Source organism: Coregonus lavaretus (genome assembly GCF_964263955.1).
Source record: "Coregonus lavaretus genome assembly, contig: HAP1_SCAFFOLD_2017, whole genome shotgun sequence".
NCBI classification, from domain to species: domain Eukaryota; kingdom Metazoa; phylum Chordata; class Actinopteri; order Salmoniformes; family Salmonidae; genus Coregonus; species Coregonus lavaretus.
The window spans coordinates 39,764-61,154 of NW_028162860.1; the positions used below are offsets into that span (position 1 = coordinate 39,764).

The window sequence follows — 21,391 nt, forward strand, 5'->3', positions numbered from 1 at the left end:
TCCTTCTGCCACATGCAGGCAAACTGTTTAATGTAGTTCCACTGTACTGCGACACACGTTGAGTCTTGATGTCCCTTATCACCAGAGATTGGACCATGAACTTGAGGTCAAACCTTCCTGTGTACTGGAGAGCAGACATGGACCATGGATTATTGGGTGTAAACGTCTTAGCCACTGTATTGATGGGATTTTAGTTTCTGGTGGAAGCCACTTTTCCACTGTGTCACGCAAGTCCTCAACTGATATAGCAAAAGATAAGTTCTAGTACTCCCCATGTCTGTGATCGTTGACCTGATCTGTGTACTCGTTCAAATACTTCTGTACTTCATCCCAAGCTTCCTTAAATCCATGATCAGGTCTGGGTCATCACCATCGAGGAACAAGGATACTCTCTCATCAAGTAGGCACTGTTCATCATCGTTTGCTGAACTCTTGTCATCTGTCAGAAACCGATACATTTTTCTCAAGAAGTAGCTGTTCACTTTGGCAGCATGTGCGTATTTGTTCAGGAATGCTTTTTACATTGCTCTAGTGTGGTATGTTGGTATTTATTTTCTCAGTGTGGAGATGACAGAAGCTTGCCTGGTCTCATGAACGCCATTGCTGTGTGAGGATACCTTCCATATGAATGTCAGAGTGCCTAGGCCCTAGGTAGTTACCACAGGCATACTTGTACAAAGTGAAAGTCAATGGAAGTTTCAAGTTGTCAATCCATTTCCTTCTCTGGAATCTATCTTCAGGAGCAAAGTCCAGTAGAAAGAGGGGGTGGTATTGGGGCACTTTCTCCATAGCTTGCAACAGAGTGCTGTACTGGGGGTTGACCGGTCCGCATGATCCTCTCACAGTGTAGCATAAAACATCAGACTCTGGTTTACGTAGGGGAGTGGGCTGTTGGTGACGTCTGGTCATTGCTTGATTCACCTTCTCCAAGTGGGATGCATAAGCGGCTCTGGACTCTGTTAGACACACCACATCTTCTCTGAGATCTAACGTGAACAAGGAATACAGGCAGTTTTAGTTGAGAGGTTTAAAACATAAAGCTTAGATTTACTTTTGAAAATAAACGTTTTACATTTCCTGAATAAATGGTGACATTTTACAATATCAGACACAGTATGTTTGACATGAATCTTCAAGGACTAGTAGTGTGCCACAAACTTAACTGATGTAGAAAAATGACACAATACATTCATTAAAATACCTGTGAAGTGATTCCGGCATGCCCAGGGCTGGGGTATTGAGATAGATCATTAAAATACCTGTGAAGTGATTCCGGCATGCCCAGGGCTGGGGTATTGAGATAGATCATTAAAATACCTGTGAAGTGATTCCGGCATGCCCAGGGCTGGGGTATTGAGATAGATCATTAAAATACCTGTGAAGTGATTCCGGCATGCCCAGGGCTGGGGTATTGAGATAGATCATTAAAATACCTGTGAAGTGATTCCGGCATGCCCAGGGCTGGGGTATTGAGATAGATCATTAAAATACCTGTGAAGTGATTCCGGCATGCCCAGGGCTGGGGTATTGAGATAGATCATTAAAATACCTGTGAAGTGATTCCGGCATGCCCAGGGCTGGGGTATTGAGATAGATCATTAAAATACCTGTGAAGTGATTCCGGCATGCCCAGGGCTGGGGTATTGAGATAGATCATTAAAATACCTGTGAAGTGATTCCGGCATGCCCAGGGCTGGGGTATTGAGATAGATCATTAAAATACCTGTGAAGTGATTCCGGCATGCCCAGGGCTGGGGTATTGAGATAGATCATTAAAATACCTGTGAAGTGATTCCGGCATGCCCAGGGCTGGGGTATTGAGATAGAGAGCTGACTGCAAATGATCCCGAAGCTGATCTTGACTCAGTGTTGGTGCCTTGTGTCGTGTTTCCTGGTATCTGTTGTAGGATCCAAGGCCTTGAGGTAATTGCAGGAATCTGTCTGGTATGGCTAAGCCTCTCTCTTTCAACTTCTCTAGATGGGGGTCCGTACATCAGAGTGCTTTTGATAATCTGGTAACGAATGTCCAGGCTATATGGACATGAAAAATAGGAGAAATATTACATTTCAGTTTGATTTTCAGATTATTATTATTAATATACAAATAAATGAACATTATTCACATATGATGTATAATAGAATGCAATATTCTATCATATTCACACACACAAAAAAAATGGGGGAAAAAAAGTAATATATGAGTGTATTATCAGTTCATGAATCTACTTAATTGTATAGCCTAACAAGGCTTTAACAAATTAAGACAATAATTTCCCTTTTCTAGGAAAAATATATTATTGTTAATAAAGGGCAATCATTCGAATTAGGTCAAATGAATGTAACACTGGAAAAAGTGCAATCCAATCTGGTAATTTAATGTGATGTATAGGGTAATAGAGTAGACCATTTAACTTTTTTCTAATTCAAGAATTATTGACAATAAATAATTGTAATCAAATTAAAATGTTGTTGTATAATAAGGAGTTCATTACCTGAATGCATCTATGTAGTCTATAGGCGTATATAATATGATTAGGCCTCTCAAAGACTAGCCTTGTAGAAAGTGAGTCAAACAAGTTCGGTCTGCCAAATTAATGTAGCATTGGAAAAAATACATAAATCCAACCATAGAGTATAGTCTATCATCATCAAAATAAACACATTTTGTTTATAACATGCACAATTAGAATCATTCATCTATATATAGCAAGCTTGACTAAATTCGAGCCCAGTAACTTTGCTCACCGCCTCCTTCGATTGTCTCGTCTGGCTGCCACGAAACGCCCCCACCTTGGAGACAGTCGATCACATCATTGTTTTCGGCGGTGCATTATCACTTCAAACGCATTCCGTGTTGGTGTTATCGGTTAGCCTACTACTACTGGTAGTATCGGTAAAATGTAAGTTATGAATCGCAAATCACCATACAGCTGACACTTCGATTTCATCAATCATTTTGACTTCAATTTGGTTGTCCAAAATACAATCAGCTTGCACTACTTTGCTGATGAATGCCCTGATCTCTGGCGTCTTAATCGCTTCTAATAGATCTGAAAATGATGCATTAACCATGAATTTAACCGACTGTTTGTTTATAATGAGGGACGTTCCACGTTTAACCTGGACACATAAATAGCAGGAATTTGCGCTGGCTTCAGCCATGACGGCATGTGAGAGAAATGAAACATCTGCACGTCGCCTGCAGGTGCGAGCGTGTGTGTTTCACTGTCCAATCCGAGGCTCGAACATGATCTGAGCGCGTGATCTGAGGCTGTTTGGTGTCTTGTGCATCAACTTGGGAAAGCCTCAAGGGAGAGCGGACAGTGCATAATAAACAAAGCACTGCATATATTGCCCAAAAAAGAACACATCTGAATATATATATTTTTGCGGGGTGTGGAGTAAAGTCCGGCGGGGCATCCGTTAAACAGTCATTCTACTTTGTCCGGCCTAATGGATTTTTTGACATTTTTGCAAAAAAATAAAATAAATATCACATTTACATAAGTATTCAGACCCTTTTACTCAGTACTTTGTTGAACCACCTTCGGCAGCGATTACAGCCTCGAGTCTTCTTGGTAATGACGCTACAAGCTTGGCACACCTGTATTTGGGGAGTTTCTCCCATTCTTCTCTGCAGATTCTCTCAAGCTCTGTCAGGATGGATGGGGAGCGTTGCTGCACAGCTATTTTCAGGTCTCTCCAGAGATGTTAGATCGGGTTCAAGTCCGGGCTCTGGCAGGGCCACTCAAGGACATTCAGAGACTTGTCCCGAAGCCACTCCTTTGTTGTCTTGGCTGTGTGCTTAGGGTCGTTGTCCTGTTGGAAGGTGAACCTTGGCCCCAGTCTGAGTTTTTGAGCCCTCTGGAGCAGGTTTTCATCAAGGATCTCTCTGTACTTTGCTCCGTTCATCTTTCCCTTTGATCCTGACTAGTCTCCCAGTCCCTGCCGCTGAAAAACATCCCCACAGCATGATGCTGCCTCCACCATGCTTCACGGTAGGGATGGTGCCAGGTTTCCTCCAGACGTGACGCTTGGCATTCAGGCCAGAGTTCAACCTTGGTTTCATCAGACCAGAGAATCTTGTTTCTCATGGTCTGGTAGTCTTTAGGTGCCTTTTGGCAAACTCCAAGCGGGCTCTCATGTGCCTTTTACTGAGGAGTGGCTTCCGTCTGGCCACTCTACCGTAAAGGCCTGATTGGTGGAGTGCTGCAGAGATGGTTGTCCTTCTGGAAGGTTCTCCCATCTCCACAGAGGAACTCTAGAGCTCTTTCAGAGTGAGCATCGGGTTCTTGGTCACCTCCCAGACCAATACGAGCATTTCACTACACCCGCAATAACATCTGCTAAATATGTGAATGCGGCCATTTGATTTGATTTGATTAGGAGGATAGTCCTAGGTTGTGTCCCAAATGGCAAAAATGTATCTCTCCCCTCCCTCTCTCTTCCCCCTCTCGCTCCCCCCTCTCTCTTCCCCCTCTCGCTCCCCCCCTCTCTCGCTCCCCCCCTCTCTCTTCCCCCCTCTCTCGCTCCCCCCCTCTCTCTTCCCCCTCTCTCGCTTCCCCCCTCTCTCTTCCCCCTCTCGCTCCCCCTCTCTCTTCCCCCTCTCGCTCCCCCCTCTCTCTTCCCCCTCTCGCTCCCCCCTCTCTCTTCTCCCCTCTCTCCCCTCCTCTCTCTTCTCCCCTCTCTCCCCTCCTCTCTCTTCTCCCCTCTCTCCCCTCTTTCTCCCCCCTCTCTCCCCTCTCTCTCCTCCCCCCTCTCTCTCGCTCTCTCCCTCTCCCCTCTCTTTCCCCCCCTCTCCCCCTATCTCTCTCTCCTCTCCCCCCTCTCTCTCCCCCCTCGCTCCCCTCTCTCTCTCCACCTTCGCTCCCCTCTCTCTCTCCCCCCTCTCTCCCCTCCCTCTCTTTCCCCTCCCTCTCTCCCTCTCTCTCCCCTCCCTCTCTCTCCCCTCCCTCTCTCTCCCCCTCTCTCTCCCCCCCTCTCTCCCCCCTATTTCCTGTAGTGCCCAGGTCAGAAGTAGTGTACTATAAAGGGTAAGGTGCCATTAGGGACACAGACCTAGTCTCAAAACTCATAAAAATGTGTCAAAGGAATTGACATTTTCTGTAGTAACAAGGCGTGTCTGGCTCTGTGCCTTCTGTAGCCCAAGGCCCTGAAAACCCTCCTCCAAGAGATGAAGAACTGGTTCATTTATCTTCCACTTTCTCTCTGTGTTGTCATTACATGCGTCTGTCGTTTGAGAAGGGATTTATTGACATGACTTCATTCTTGTGTTCAAAGATGTATATTACCAGTGTTAGAATAGGTCATTATTTGACATTGAACTATAATAATTCAATGCAAACAAAGAACAGTACTGTAATTGCAAGATGTTTTATATATATAATGCACATATTCCCCTCAGTCCCCTTTGTAAGTGATTTAAAGGTCCCCTAAAGAGGAAAGTCTGCAAACAGAGATTACAAAATGTCTGCCGCCTGAGGTGCAAGATGCAGCAAATGGAATATAGCTGCTTGGCAGGGTGAGCTGTCTTGGCTGGCTGCTCACACACAGCACACACCACAACACAGCCAGTGAAATTAAAATAATTCCCAAAGGTCTGTTATCAGACGGCCCTGACTGCTCTCCTCCCGCGCTCTCTCTCTCTCTGCACTCTTTCTCTCGCTGCGCTCTCTCTCTCTCTGCACTCTTTCTCTCGCTGCGCTCTCTCTCTCTCTGCACTCTTTCTCTTGCTGCGCTCTCTCTCTCTCTGCACTCTTTCTCTCTCTGCACTCTTTCTCTCTCTGCGCTCTCTCTATCTGCACTCTTTCTCTCGCTGCGCTCTCTGCCTGCGCTCTCTATCTCTCTGCGTTCTCTCTCTGCTCTCCCTCCCTCCCTCTCTCGCTCTCTCCCCTGTAACTTTCTAGGTCTGTTAAAATGAAATAAAGTTTGCTTTTAATTATGTAACTATTGGGCCAATAAAGGTATTAAAAATATATATATAATTCTCTCTTTCTCGCTCTTTCTCTCTCCCCCCCCAACTTCTTCTCGCACTCTGCACTCTATGGGCATTCAAAATTCCCATGCATCAGACATGGTTGTCAATCAGTGCCAGTTTTCCCCAATAACAATGAAATAGTGTTATTTGTGCTGTAGAAAACATGGTCCCTTTTAAGAAACCAAATAATAATTTAAAAAATCCATTCTTTCCCTTCCTGTCAGGAGAGGATGACGTCTCTGTATCACGTTTTTCACCGTGAGCTGACTGGAGACAGCAGAAAGACAGTTACTTTGTATAGCCCTCGAGTCTTGAAATAATACACGCTGTGATGATATATACGTTGAGAGTTTTGTTTCTCTCCTTCATTTATTGCTTTTGGAGGGAGGCTTAACAAGTATAAATAAGCAGAGAGGGAACAATGGAGTGTTGGCTTTGTGAATGAAGCTTAATCTAGCAGGATCATTACACAATGAGGCTAGAGGTTGTCGGAATTGGAATTCCTCTCTACCTCTGTGTCGCCTGCCAACCCCCCATTGTGACCTGGCCATGGAGCATCACGGTCATGTGCAGAGAGTAGAGACGTGACAGGAACAGGACACGTATTGTGACGCTTGTCCCTCTCAGCTCAACCCAGTATGGGACTGTCTGACTTTCAGGGGTTTTCTGGCTGGTATTTCTGATGGGGGATTGGCTATTATCGATTTATTCTAGGAATTCAGAATGATATTGTCATGTGTGCATGACATGCTCTGTCCCTATCCAAACACTGTTTTCTATGTTATAACATGCCAGCAACATACCACCCTGTATCCCACTGCTGGTTTTCCTCTGAAGCTAAGCAGGGTTAGTCTTGGGCGGTCCCTGGATGGGAGACCAGATGCTGTTGGGAGTGGTGTTGGATGGCCAGTAGGAGGCACTCTTTCCTCTGGTCTAAAAGAATATCCCAGTGCCCCAGAGCAGTGATTGGGGACATTGCCCTGTGTAGAGTCGTCTTTCGGATGGGACGTTAAACGGGTGTCCTGACTCTCTGTGGTCACTAAAGATCTCATGGCACTTATCGTAAGGGTAGGGGTGTTAACCCTGGTGTCCTGGATAAATTCCCAATGTGGTCCTCATACCATCATGGCCACCTAATCACCCCCAGCTTCCAATTGGCTCATTCATCCCCCCTCCTCTCCACTGTAACTATTCCCCAGTCATTGCTGTAAATGAGAATGTGTTTTCAGTCAACTTACCTGGTAAAATAAAGAATGATTTGAAAAAAAAAAACATGTATTATGCCTGTTATAGCAGGCTTTCTTGCGCTCAATGACTTATGACTTCTCTTTCACAATAGTCAGGCCACAGAGGTCATGAGGTCATGCATTCAGTGTTCTGTCTGTGTGTCACTGTCTGAGGTTAGAGCCCTTCCCCTTGACCCCTGAACCCCAGCCGTTGGAATGTGGCGCAGTACCTGAGCTACCTGGTGAGGGCTCCATGCTCCACTCACACAAACACAGAGACAGACCTACCCACGGCTCCAGGGCTCCTTCCCCTGGCTGGGGGAGACGTGCTGAGCATACTCTTTGATCAGTCTGGTCCTCCCCTCACTGTCTGTCTGGTCCTCCCCTCACTGTCTGTCTGTCTGGTGCTCCCCTCACTGTCTGTCTGTCTGGTCCTCCCCTCACTGTCTGTTTGGTCCTCCCCTCACTGTCTGTCTGTCTGGTCCTCCCCTCACTGACTGTCTGTCTGTCTGTCTGTCTGGTCCTCCCCTCACTGTCTGTCTGGTCCTCCCCTCACTGTCTGTCTGTCTGTCTGGTCCTCCCCTCACTGTCTGTCTGGTCCTCCCCTCACTGTCTGTCTGTCTGTCTGGTCCTCCCCTCACTGTCTGTCTGTCTGTCTGGTCCTCCCCTCACTGTCTGTCTGTCTGGTCCTCCCTTCACTATATGTCTGTCTGTCTGTGTCTGTCTGTTTGTCTGGTCCTCCCCTCACTGTCTGTCTGTCTGGTCCTCCCTTCACTATATGTCTGTCTGTCTGTGTCTGTCTCTCTGTCTGGTCCTCCCCTCACTGTCTGTCTGTCTGTCTGGTCCTCCCCTCACTGTCTGTCTGTCTGTCTGGTCCTCCCCTCACTGTCTGTCTGTCTGTCTGGTCCTCCCCTCACTGTCTGTCTGTCTGGTCCTCCCTTCACTATATGTCTGTCTGTCTGTGTCTGTCTGTCTGTCTGGTCCTCCCCTCACTGTCTGTTTGTCTGGTCCTCCCCTCACTGTCTGTCTGTCTGTCTGGTCCTCCCCTCACTGTCTGTCTGTCTGTCTGGTCCTCCCCTCACTGTCTGTCTGTCTGGTCCTCCCTTCACTATATGTCTGTCTGTCTGTCTGTGTCTGTCTGTCTGTCTGGTCCTCCCTTCACTGTCTGTCTGTCTGGTCCTCCCTTCACTATATGTCTGTCTGTCTGTCTGTGTCTGTCTGTCTGTCTGGTCCTCCCTTCACTGTCTGTTTGTCTGGTCCTCCCCTCACTGTTTGTCTACAGTCTGCTGTCTGGCTGTGCTCCTCTGCTCACGTAACACAAGGTTATACTATAAGAGAGACCATACTACCGTGTTTCTTATGAAGTTGCTGGGTAGCTAGAGTGGTAGTTTTAAAGAACAAGTTAACTTTTTTTTAACCAAATCGACATTTTTGATGCAAATTTCATGTTGTAGAGGTGTCCAGACACTTTTTTTGCCGATTTCATTTGTTTTTAAGAAACTTACCCCACCAGCGATAGACTTCCTCATGCAGTTGCAGGGGTACCGATAAAACCTGAACAAAGGCTCCAAAAACACCCAAATACGTCCTTTAAGAAACGGCAACGCTCTCCGTATAGTGATGCAGGTCTTTAGATGTTGTGCACATTCTATTGTGTCATTCCGAACTTTATGCTCAACTGACTTTATCAGCAATGCCCTGTCTGTCGGCTACCTGAGCAGTTCTGCACGCAAGACTGGGACAAAATTCCTCCACAGCGATTTGAGGGACTGATCAACAACTACAGGAAGCATTTGGTTGGAGACATTGTAGCTACAGGTGGCACAACCAGTTAAGAGTGTAAGGGGGCAATTACTTTTTCACAAGGGAATTGGGAGTTGCGTAACTTTGTTAATTAAATAAAATAAGTATCACATTTTTTTGTTATTTGTAAACTCAGGTTCCCTTTATCTAATATTAGGTTTTGGTTGAAGATCTGATAACATTCAGTATCAAAAATATGCAAATATAGAGAAAATCAGAAAGGGGGCAAATACTTTTTCAAGGCACTGTATGTTACCTATAGGTTTTATGCTACTATTTTCCTATAAGGTCTGGTCTGAATGAGGCTGGAGAGAAACCTTATCGCAGTGTTTCTCATATTTTTTATTTTTTTATTTTTTATCTGCACTGATGACAGGTTTTGAAAAATGCTATTCCAGCAACAACAACAAAAAAAGCAATCTGCTTAGTCTGAAAGCTGCTCAAGGAGATAACATCTATATGTTTTTTTTAAAACTCTGACGTCCATGTCTGAGTTTGAATATTGAAAAGGGGCTTTTTTCTATTTCTTTACAGCACTTAAAACTCTTAAGTTATGATGGAAAGAGCCACAGCAGATTCTCATGCAAACCCCAAATCTCCCTCGCTAACTTTTCTCTAAATATTTACATTTTTTCTCTAGCTTTGATGACTAAGAGTTGGAGTTGTGATAGTCATCTGGTAACCATTTGGAAGCTGAATTACAGCTAATGATATCCTACAGGAAAACAACAGTAGCTAAACATGCAACTCTGCCCCTCATCCTCCCTCCCTCCCTCCCTCCCTCTTTTCCTCTCCTCCTCCTAGTCCTTTCTCTTTCTTGCTTCTGACTCCCTGGCTCAGAGCGTTCTCTGGAGTTAACCAGTTAAATCCTGAATGAAGCAGACCTATTGTGAATTAACATTTATTGGCACTAATCAGGGTTTATTTTTCATAGAAGGATAACTACATTGGTATCTCCTCTGCTTGCCCACCAGTATGTATTGGTGTATGCCTCTTCAACTGACCTGGAATCAGGGGTATTACATTGGATGGCCATGTTGTGTTGGCTGTCTGGTAGTCTCTTCATACAGCCGCCGTGTAGACCAATGAGTTTGGGCGAGAAAGACAATCTCTCTGAGTGTCCCTTTATCTTGCCCACCCCAGCATGGTGGCGCTCTCTTCCCCTCTCCTCTTTCCTCCTCTCTCAGTCTCCAGGGCAGAGCTCTCTGACGAGGGCTAGCTTCTCTGGGCTGGGCCTCTGTTCAACCTCCGTGCCACTCTACACAGGCCTTCCTTCCCCTGCCTCCCCTCTCCTCTATCCCCTGCCTCCTCTATCCCCTGCCTCCTCTATCCCCTGCCTCCTGCCTCCTCTGTCCCCTGTCTCCTCTATCCCCTGTCTCCTATATCCCCTGTCTCCTCTATCCCCTGTCTCCTCTATCCCCTGCCTCCTCTATCCCCTGTCTCCTGTCTCCTCTGTCCCCTGTCTCCTCTGTCCCCTGTCTCCTCTATCCCCTGCCTCCTCTATCCCCTGCCTCCTCTATCCCCTGCCTCCTCTATCCCCTGCCTCCTCTATCCCCTGTCTCCTCTATCCCCTGTCTCCTCTATCCCCTGTCTCCTCTATCCCCTGTCTCCTCTATCCCCTGTCTCCTCTATCCCCTGCCTCCTCTATCCCCTGCCTCCTCTATCCCCTGTCTCCTCTATCCCCTGCCTCCTGCCTCCTCTATCCCCTGTCTCCTCTATCCCCTGTCTCCTCTATCCCCTGCCTCCTCTGTCCCCTGTCTCCTCTATCCCCTGTCTCCTATATCCCCTGCCTCCTCTATCCCCTGTCTCCTGTCTCCTCTGTCCCCTGTCTCCTCTATCCCCTGTCTCCTCTATCCCCTGTCTCCTCTATCCCCTGCCTCCTCTATCCCCTGTCTCCTGTCTCCTCTGTCCCCTGTCTCCTCTGTCCCCTGTCTCCTCTATCCCCTGTCTCCTCTATCCCCTGTCTCCTGTCTCCTCTATCCCCTGCCTCCTCTATCCCCTGTCTCCTGTCTCCTCTGTCCCCTGTCTCCTGTCTCCTCTATCCCCTGCCTCCTCTATCCCCTGTCTCCTGTCTCCTCTGTCCCCTGTCTCCTCTATCCCCTGTCTCCTCTATCCCGTCTCCTCTATCCCCTGCCTCCTCTATCCCCTGTCTCCTCTATCCCCTGCCTCCTCTATCCCCTATCCCCTGTCTCCTCTATCTCCTGCCTTCTCTATCCCCTGCCTCCTCTATCCCCTGCCTCCTCTATCCCCTGCCTCCTCTATCCCCTGTCTCCTCTATCCCCTGCCTCCTCTATCCCCTGTCTCCTCTATCCCCTGTCTCCTCTATCCCCTGCCTCCTCTATCCCCTGCCTCCTCTATCCCCTGTCTCCTCTATCCCCTGTCTCCTCTATCCCCTGCCTCCTGCCTCCTCTATCCCCTGTCCCCTGTCCCCTGCCTCCTCTATCCCCTGCCTCCTCTATCCCCTGCCTCCTCTATCCCCTGCCTCCTCTATCCCCTGCCTCCTCTATCCCCTGCCTCCTCTATCCCCTGCCTCCTCTATCCCCTGTCTCCTCTATCCCCTGCCTCCTCTATCCCCTGCCTCCTCTATCCCCTGTCTCCTCTATCCCCTGCCTCCTGCCTCCTCTATCCCCTGTCTCCTCTATCCCCTGTCTCCTCTATCCCCTGTCTCCTCTATCCCCTGTCTCCTCTATCCCCTGTCTCCTCTATCCCCTGTCTCCTCTATCCCCTGTCTCCTCTATCCCCTGCCTCCTCTATCCCCTGCCTCCTCTATCCCCTGCCTCCTCTATCCCCTGTCTCCTCTATCCCCTGTCTCCTCTATCCCCTGTCTCCTGCCTCCTCTATCCCCTGTCTCCTCTATACCCTGTCTCCTCTATCCCCTGCCTCCTCTATCCCCTGCCTCCCCTGTCTCCTTTATCCTCTGCCTCCTGCCTCCTCTATCCCCTGCCTCCCCTCTCCTTTATCCCCTGTCCCCTGCCTCCTCTATCCCCTGCCTCCTCTATCCCCTGTCTCCTCTATCCCCTGCCTCCTCTATCCCCTGCCTCCTCTATCCCCTGTCTCCTCTATCCCCTGTCTCCTCTATCCCCTGTCTCTATCCCCTGCCTCCTCTATCCCCTGTCTCCTCTATCCCCTGCCTCCTGCCTCCTCTATCCCCTGTCTCCTCTACCCCCTTGTCTCCTCTATCCCCTGTCTCCTCTATCCCCTGCCTCCTCTATCCCCTGCCTCCTCTATCCCCTGCCTCCTCTATCCCCTGTCTCCTCTATCCCCTGCCTCCTCTATCCCCTGTCCCCTCTATCCCCTGTCTCCTCTATCCCCTGCCTCCTATATCCCCTGCCTCCTCTATCCCCTGCCTCCTCTATCCCCTGTCTCCCCTGTCTCCTCTATCCCCTGTCTCCTCTATCCCCTGCCTCCCCTGTCTCCTATATCCCCTGCCTCCTCTATCCCCTGTCTCCTCTATCCCCTGCCTCCTGCCTCCTCTATCCCCTGCCTCCTGCCTCCTCTATCCCCTGCCTCCCCTGTCTCCTATATCCCCTGCCTCCCCTGTCTCCCCTGTCTCCTGCCTCCTCTATCCCCTGCCTCCCCTGCCTGCTCTATCCCCTGCCTCCTCTCTCCCCTGCCTCCTCTCTCCTGCCTCCTCTCTCCTCTCCCCTGCCTCCTCTATCCCCTGTCTCCTCTATCCCCTGCCTCCTGCCTCCTCTATCCCCTGCCTCCTCTATCCCCTGCCTCCCCTGTCTCCTCTATCCCCTGCCTCCCCTGTCTCCTCTATCCCCTGCCTCCCCTGTCTCCTCTATCCCCTGCCTCCTCTATCTCCTGCCTCCTATATCCCCTGCCTCCCCTGTCTCCTCTATCCCCTGCATCCCCTGCCTGCTCTATCCCCTGCCTCCTCTCTCCTGCCTCCTCTCTCCTGCCTCCTCTAGTCCCTGTCTCCTGCCTCCTCTATCCCCTGCCTCCCCTGCCTGCTCTATCCCCTGCCTCCTCTCTCCTGCCTCCTCTCTCCTCTGTCCTGCCTCCTCTCTCCTTCCTCCTCTCCTCTGTCCTGCCTCCTCTGTCCTGCCTCCTCTGTCCTGCCTCCTCTCTCCTTCCTCCTCTCTTCTCTTTCATCTCTCCCTCCTCCTCTCTCCTGTCATTTCTCCTGCCTCCTTCCTCCTCTTTCCTTCCTCCTGCCTCCTCTCTCCTCTGTCATTTCTCCTGCCTCCTTCCTCCTCTTTCCTTCCTCCTCTCTCCTCTGTCCTCTCTCCTGCCTCCTTCCTCCTCTCTCCTTCCTCCTCTCTCCTGCCTCCTCTGACTTGCCTCCTCTCTCCTCTGTCCTCTCTCCTGCCTCCTTCCTCCTCTCTCCTCTGTCCTCTGTCCTCTGTCCTGCCTACTTCCTCCTCTCTTCTCTTTCCTTCCTCCTCTCTCCTTCCTCCTCTCTCCTGCCTCCTCTCTCCTGCCTCCTCTCTCCTCTGTCATTTCTCCTGCCTCCTTCCTCCTCTTTCCTTCCTCCTGCCTCCTTCCTCCTCTTTCCTTCCTCCTCTCTCCTGCCTCCTCTGACTTGCCTCCTCTCTCCCTCCTCCTCTGTCCTCTCTCCTGCCTCCTTCCTCCTCTCTCTTCTGTCCTCTGTCCTGCCTACTTCCTCCTCTCTTCTCTTTCCTTCCTCCTCTCTCCTCTTTCCTGCCTCCTCTCTCCTCTTTCCTTCCTCCTCTCTCCTCTCTCCTTTCTCCTCTGACCTGCTTCCCTTCTCCTCCCTCCACACACATGTATCCAATCAGCCTCCACCAATCAGAGCCCAGCACCCCGTCACCCGCAGCAGCAGTAACTTAGTAAGACATTAAAAAGAAAATGTTTGAAATAAAGACCAGCAACGTTAAAGTGGAACTGACAGCGTTTTAGCAACATGTAATCTTATGAAAATATGTTCATATACACTCATTTTATTTATTTTTTGTATTTTTTTTTTTACATTTTCTGACAAGCGAGCACTGAGATATGGTTATTTTCACGATTTCATACATTCATAGAATGTTTGGGAATTACGTAGAGTAAGGCATTTGTGAATATTCTATAGCAATGTAGAGTGGGAAAGCGGCCGTACGTTTGGACAATTAACAGACACGGCAGTAAATAAAACCTAATAAAAACTGTCTGGTGCGCCATAGCCAATCAGAGCTACAGTTGGCCTACAGTGGGGGAAAAAAGTATTTAGTCAGCCACCAATTGTGCAAGTTCTCCCACTTAAAAAGATGAGAGAGGCCTGTAATTTTCATCATAGGTACACATCAACTATGACAGACAAATTGAGAGAGAAAAAATCCAGAAAATCACATTGTAGGATTTTTAATGAATTTATTTGCAAATTATGGTGGAAAATAAGTATTTGGTCACCTACAAACAAGCAAGATTTCTGGCTCTCACAGACCTGTAACTTCTTCTTTAAGAGGCTCCTCTGTCCTCCACTCGTTACCTGTATTAATGGCACCTGTTTGAACTTGTTATCAGTATAAAAGACACCTGTCCACAACCTCAAACAGTCACACTCCAAACTCCACTATGGCCAAGACCAAAGAGCTGTCAAAGGACACCAGAAACAAAATTGTAGACCTGCACCAGGCTGGGAAGACTGGATCTGCAATAGGTAAGCAGCTTGGTTTGAAGAAATCAACTGTGGGAGCAATTATTAGGAAATGGAAGACATACAAGACCACTGATAATCTCCCTCGATCTGGGGCTCCACGCAAGATCTCACCCCGTGGGGTCAAAATGATCACAAGAACGGTGAGCAAAAATCCCAGAACCACATGGGGGGACCTAGTGAATGACCTGCAGAGAGCTGGGACTAAAGTAACAAAGCCTACCATCAGTAACACACTACGCCGCCAGGGACTCAAATCCTGCAGTGCCAGACGTGTCCCCCTGCTTAAGCCAGTACATGTCCAGGCCCGTCTGAAGTTTGCTAGAGTGCATTTTGATGATCCAGAAGAGGATTGGGAGAATGTCATATGGTCAGATGAAACCAAAATATAACTTTTTGGTAAAAACTCAACTCGTCGTGTTTGGAGGACAAAGAATGCTGAGTTGCATCCAAAGAACACCATACCTACTGTGACGCATGGGGGTTGAAACATCATGCTTTGGGGCTGTTTTTCTGCAAAGGGACCAGGACGACTGATCCGTGTAAAGGAAAGAATGAATGGGGCCATGTATCGTGAGATTTTGAGTGAAAACCTCCTTCCATCAGCAAGGGCATTGAAGATGAAACGTGGCTGGGTCTTTCAGCATGACAATGATCCCAAACACACCGCCCGGGCAACGAAGGAGTGGCTTCGTAAGAAGCATTTCAAGGTCCTGGAGTGGCCTAGCCAGTCTCCAGATCTCAACCCCATAGAAAATCTTTGGAGGGAGTTGAAAGTCCGTGTTGCCCAGCGACAGCCCCAAAACATCACTGCTAGAGGAGATCTGCATGGAGGAATGGGCCAAAATACCAGCAACAATGTGTGAAAACCTTGTGAAGACTTACAGAAAACGTTTGACCTGTGTCATTGCCAACAAAGGGTATATAACAAAGTATTGAGAAACGTTTGTTATTGACCAAATACTTATTTTCCACCATAATTTGCAAATAAATTCATTAAAAATCCTACAATGTGATTTTCTGGAGAAAAAAATTCTCATTTTGTCTGTCATAGTGTCATCACGTGTACCTATGATGAAAATTCCAGGCCTCTCTCATCTTTTTAAGTGGGAGAACTTGCACAATTGGTGGCTGACTAAATACTTTTTTTCCCCACTGTATATGCAAATAAGCCATTTGCCACACGGGCAGTGTTGCCAACAATATTTAGCGAGTTTTCGGGCACCCCTCCGGCGACTTTTATTGGTAAAAGATTGTAGTGACAAATTCAGCTACTTCCACGGCCTGTCATCATTCACTTTGAACTGGACTGTGTGTTTACAGGCAGTAGCAACAGCGCAACTTTAGATCATTAGAAGGTATTCGCCAAAAGCCACAAAATACACCTGAATGGATTTCTGCAGATATGTAAATACCACGGGAGTTCTCTTACATTTGGGAACTTTACAGTCCTATTGATCAACCATGAAAAGGTAGGCTATCTCTCCCTCAGTTGCCTATTCACATCAACAACAACAAGATTAACAACTAATGCTAGCCAGAGCGAGATAAGCCAAAATCTAACAAGGGAACAGTAGATAAACCCTCTCAAACTTTTTCAGTTTGCCGTCAAAAGTGCACTGATAAACGATAGGGAATAGTAGCCTGCTCGTCCTTCTGCAGCTTGCCTGCCAATGCATGCTGGTCCCAACCCACGTTTTGACAGGTGAATGGGAACTTGCCTGCCCGCCCATTTGATAGATGCCAAAAGACATTTGATTGACAACTAGGAGATATGCTAACTGTGGATAACAGTCGTTGAAGTTCAACATAGCTAGCTAGCAAAGTGATTCACATTTCTTGCTAGCTAACCAAATGACAACTGCATCTCTAGCTGTAGCCACCGAAAAACGATATTGTTGGCCACTCGTCCAATGACAACATCCTTCCAGCAGCTAGCTAGTTAGCTAACGTTAGGCTCCGTGTTTTTAGGTTGTTAAATAAATAGATAAGTTAGCCTATTAGCCACGTTATGACTGACTTTTGATCATTGCCCTTGCTAGTTTGATTGCATTGACATTCCCAGCCATGGTTACATTTGTCCGTTTTTGTTCAAAATATTGAGTCATTGAAACTAAAACAGTGCATCCCGAATGGGTGGAGGCAGCAAACAATGTACCAGGCCAGGTCTTGCCTACGCCTAGCGAACAGTTGTTTAAATTATATGAGAAAAAAAGATTAAATTTTATTTGGATCGGCAAGCCAGACAAAATTAAACAGGCCTATTTATATAATGAATATGAATTCGGAGGACATGAATTATTAAATATTAAAGCATTAGACCTATCACTAAAAGCTTCATTCATACAAATGTTTTACTTAAATCCGAACTGGTTCTCTAGCAAATTAGTAAGATTGTCTCACCCCATGTTCAAGAATGGCCTTTTTCCCTCAGATTACAACCTCTCACTTAATAAGTACATACGTTATAGGTTGAGAGCTTTTGTGAAGGAGCACAGTTGGAGAGAAATGGCATATAGAAGAGGTTGAGGGTAGAGGAAGTTCAGGAGTAAAAACAAGCAAAATATAATTATTGTAAAATTGACTGTGTCCATAAAGTATATATAGTATGTATAAACTGGAAGTAGAGGCCTAAGCGTTGTTGTTCACTAGTTTACTCCAATTAGGGAAGGGGTGGTGGGGTTGGAAAGTAATAAAGGGAAATATATTTAAAAGAAGGATATGTATATACATGTGTTTATATGTATGTATGTGCATATGTATGTGTGTATATATATGTGTGTGTGGTATGTATGTATGTATGTATGTATATATGTATGTACAGTGGGGGAAAAAAGTATTTAGTCAGCCACCAATTGAGCAAGTTCTCCCACTTAAAAAGATGAGAGAGGCCTGTAATTTTCATCATAGGTACACGTCAACTATGACAGACAAATTGAGGGAAAAAAATCCAGAAAATCACATTGTAGGATTTTTTATGAATTTATTTGCAAATTATGGTGGAAAATAAGTATTTGGTCACCTACAAACAAGCAAGATTTCTGGCTCTCACAGACCTGTAACTTCTTCTTTAAGAGGCTCCTCTGTCCTCCACTCGTTACCTGTATTAATGGCACCTGTTTGAACTTGTTATCAGTATAAAAGACACCTGTCCACAACCTCAAACAGTCACACTCCAAACTCCACTATGGCCAAGACCAAAGAGCTGTCAAAGGACACCAGAAACAAAATTGTAGACCTGCACCAGGCTGGGAAGACTGAATCTGCAATAGGTAAGCAGCTTGGTTTGAAGAAATCAACTGTGGGAGCAATTATTAGGAAATGGAAGACATACAAGACCACTGATAATCTCCCTCGATCTGGGGCTCCACTCAAGATCTCACCCTGTGGGGTCAAAATGATCACAAGAACGGTGAGCAAAAATCCCAGAACCACACGGGGGGACCTAGTGAATGACCTGCAGAGAGCTGGGACCAAAGTAACAAAGCCTACCATCAGTAACACACTACGCCGCCAGGGACTCAAATCCTGCAGTGCCAGACGTGTCCCCCTGCTTAAGCCAGTACATGTCCAGGCCCGTCTGAAGTTTGCTAGAGTGCATTTGGATGATCCAGAAGAGGATTGGGAGAATGTCATATGGTCAGATGGAACCAAAATATAACTTTTAGGTAAAAACTCAACTCGTCGTGTTTGGAGGACAAAGAATGCTGAGTTGCATCCAAAGAACACCATACCTACTGTGAAGCATGGGGGTGGAAACATCATGCTTTGGGGCTGTTTTTCTGCAAAGGGACCAGGACGACTGATCCGTGTAAAGGAAAGAATGAATGGGGCCATGTATCGTGAGATTTTGAGTGAAAACCTCCTTCCATCAGCAAGGGCATTGAAGATGAAACGTGGCTGGGTCTTTCAGCATGACAATGATCCCAAACACACCGCCCGGGCCACGAAGGAGTGGCTTCGTAAGAAGCATTTCAAGGTCCTGGAGTGGCCTAGCCAGTCTCCAGATCTCAACCCCATAGAAAATCTTTGGAGGGAGTTGAAAGTCCGTGTTGCCCAGCGACAGCCCCAAAACATCACTGCTCTAGAGGAGATCTGCATGGAGGAATGGGCCAAAATACCAGCAACAGTGTGTGAAAACCTTGTGAAGACTTACAGAAAACTTTTGACCTGTGTCATTGTCAACAAAGGGTATATAACAAAGTATTGAGAAACTTTTGTTATTGACCAAATACTTATTTTCCACCATAATTTGCTAATAAATTCATAAAAAATCCTACAATGTGATTTTCTGGAATTTTTTTTCTCATTTTGTCTGTCATAGTTGACGTGTACCTATGATGAAAATTACAGGCCTCTCTCGTCTTTTTAAGTGGGAGAACTTGCACAATTGGTGGCTGACTAAATACTTTTTCCCCCCACTGTATGTATGTATGTATGTTTTTTATGTATGTATGTATGTATGTATGTATGTATGTATGTATGTATGTATGTATGTATGTATGTATGTATGTATGTATGTATGTATGTATGTGCGAGAAAAAAAACATGGGGGATTGGAAGTGATGCAGACAATTACATTGATGGAAGTTACAATCTATCTGCAATATTAAAGCTGATCTACCCCCCAAAAATAAAGTAAATAAATAAATAAAAACAATGTACCAGGCCAGCTGTGATTTACAACCTGATAGCAATATTTGTTGGACTACCAAGAAATGTATTGGTGAATTATATTAATCATGCATTAAACTGCATCCATCTTTTCTTACTGTACTTCATGGAATTTTGAGTCAAATAGAACCTATTTTTTAAACCTCTTAAAGTAGATTTTGTAGCATAAACTGGGTATTTTATATTCTTGACATATTATGATTGTCTGTTTCACATCTGCAAAGTAGTTAAAATGCTGTCAGTTCTACTTTTATAGTTCAAACCTCTGACAGACTGTGTGTAACCTAAAGTAGTGTGATGAAGGTGTCTCAGTGCATGTGAATGGCTCAGTGCTCTGTGCGTGTCTCTGTTAAACCAAGTATAATCCCTGTGTTTCTGTGGGGCTGTGGGGCTTCACACACACTGCTGTCCTGGGGGACTCTGGTGCTTCACACACACTGCTGTCCTGGGGGACTCTGGTAGGAGACTGGGAGGGAAGGAACCCAGGTATGTTCAGTTCATATGCAGATGATTCAGAAATAAATTAAAGTTTCACTTCTTTCTGAATGATCTGCATCTGAACTGAACATACCTGGGTTCAAATACTAATTGAAATAATTTCAAACACTTTATCTGGGCTTGAATGAGCAATGAAATCAATAGAATAATCTAAAAAGTCCAAACCCTGCTCATCTGGCACTCCAGGCAGGCTAAAGCAAACAGTAATAGTATTTTAATGATCTAAAAAGGAGTTTAGATGAAGGGGAGGATACAGGTTAAATAAGGATTGTTAAGCCTTGAGACAATTGAGACATGAATTGTGTATGTGTGCCATTCAGAATGAATGGGCAAGACAAAAGATATAAGTGCTTTTGAACAGGGTATGGTAGAAGGTGCCAGGCGCACGGGTTTGTGTCAAGAACTGCAACACTGCTTGGTTTTTCATGTTCAACAGTTTACCATGTGAATCAAGAATGGTCCACCACCCAAATTACATCCAGCCAACTTGGAGTCAACATGGGTCCAGCATCCCCGTAGAACGCTTTCAGCAACAGAGTCCATGCCCCGACGAATTGAGGCTGTTCTGAGGGTAAAAGGGGGTGCATCTCAATATTAAATGTTTTGTATACTCAGTGTACAGTATATACAGCAAAGGTTTTGAATGGTGTTACTGGTGACAAGTGTCAGCATCACCCTTGTGTGACTGTAAAGCCTACGAGTATTGGGTATTCTCATTCATGTTTATATGGCTCTTCTCTCTCTCTCTCTCACACACATTGGTGACTGGAGCTGTCAGTCAAAGTGATGCAGGGAGAATCTGAAAGAACACTGTGATGGAAAACATCTGACATGGTTCTGCCCTACCCTGGCTGGCTCCCATGGCTCTGCGGCACGCCCGATTTCTGTTGACTGAAGTGCAATTAAAGTGTGGTGCTGAGGGCGTCAGCCTGCCCCAGCAGAGTAGGGGTTTAAAGTCTGATGTGAGGTCGTCTGTAGGGAGGGTTTCTCCCTGCCCCAGAGTGGGGGTTTCCAGTTCTTCCTGTGCAGATGCTGCTGATGGGGAGATAACAGTGCTGGAGCCACATGGTGCCACACTGCAGAGAGAGCCTGTAGACGCACACAGTCCCACTTCAGCCGTTTAAACTGACATTCTACACTGAAATTCACACCCGAAATGCCAGCTCACTTGCCTGACGACTCACCTTGAATTTAATTCCGCGGCTCAATCGATCGCTACATACATTCAGTCTGGAACTGCCATACTATAAGTATTTTGTGTGACTTTAAAATGAGGACATTGTAAAATATTTGTTTTATCAGCGATTGGATAATCTCTAACAAATCTAACCAATCAGAGTTGACAATATCATGTAGGCTGGCTCTGGCCCAACCCATTGGTTTCTGGGACCAATCAGAACGGTTATAATGTGTTCGCATTCTAGAAATCGTCAGGGAGGAAATAAAATCCAAACTCATCATGGAGAAGAAACGTCAGTTGGCCGGAGAAATGTAGATGGGTAGCCAGGCAACCAACCCACCACATACATTAAAATACAATTTTATCAACATATTACTCAGGCGTGCACAAACCTTATCAACACTTTTACACACACACCCTTCCCCAGC

At 46.5% G+C, this 21,391-nt stretch overlaps 1 protein-coding gene across 1 annotated transcript in view; it reads left to right on the plus strand.

Annotated features, from left to right (window-relative positions):
• Nucleotides 1–21,391, plus strand: part of LOC311118769 (CBP80/20-dependent translation initiation factor-like) — a gene marked incomplete at both ends in the record, with an annotated part of 72,619 nt that overhangs the window by 31,120 nt on the left and 20,108 nt on the right. The gene's annotated exons all lie outside the window — the stretch shown is intronic.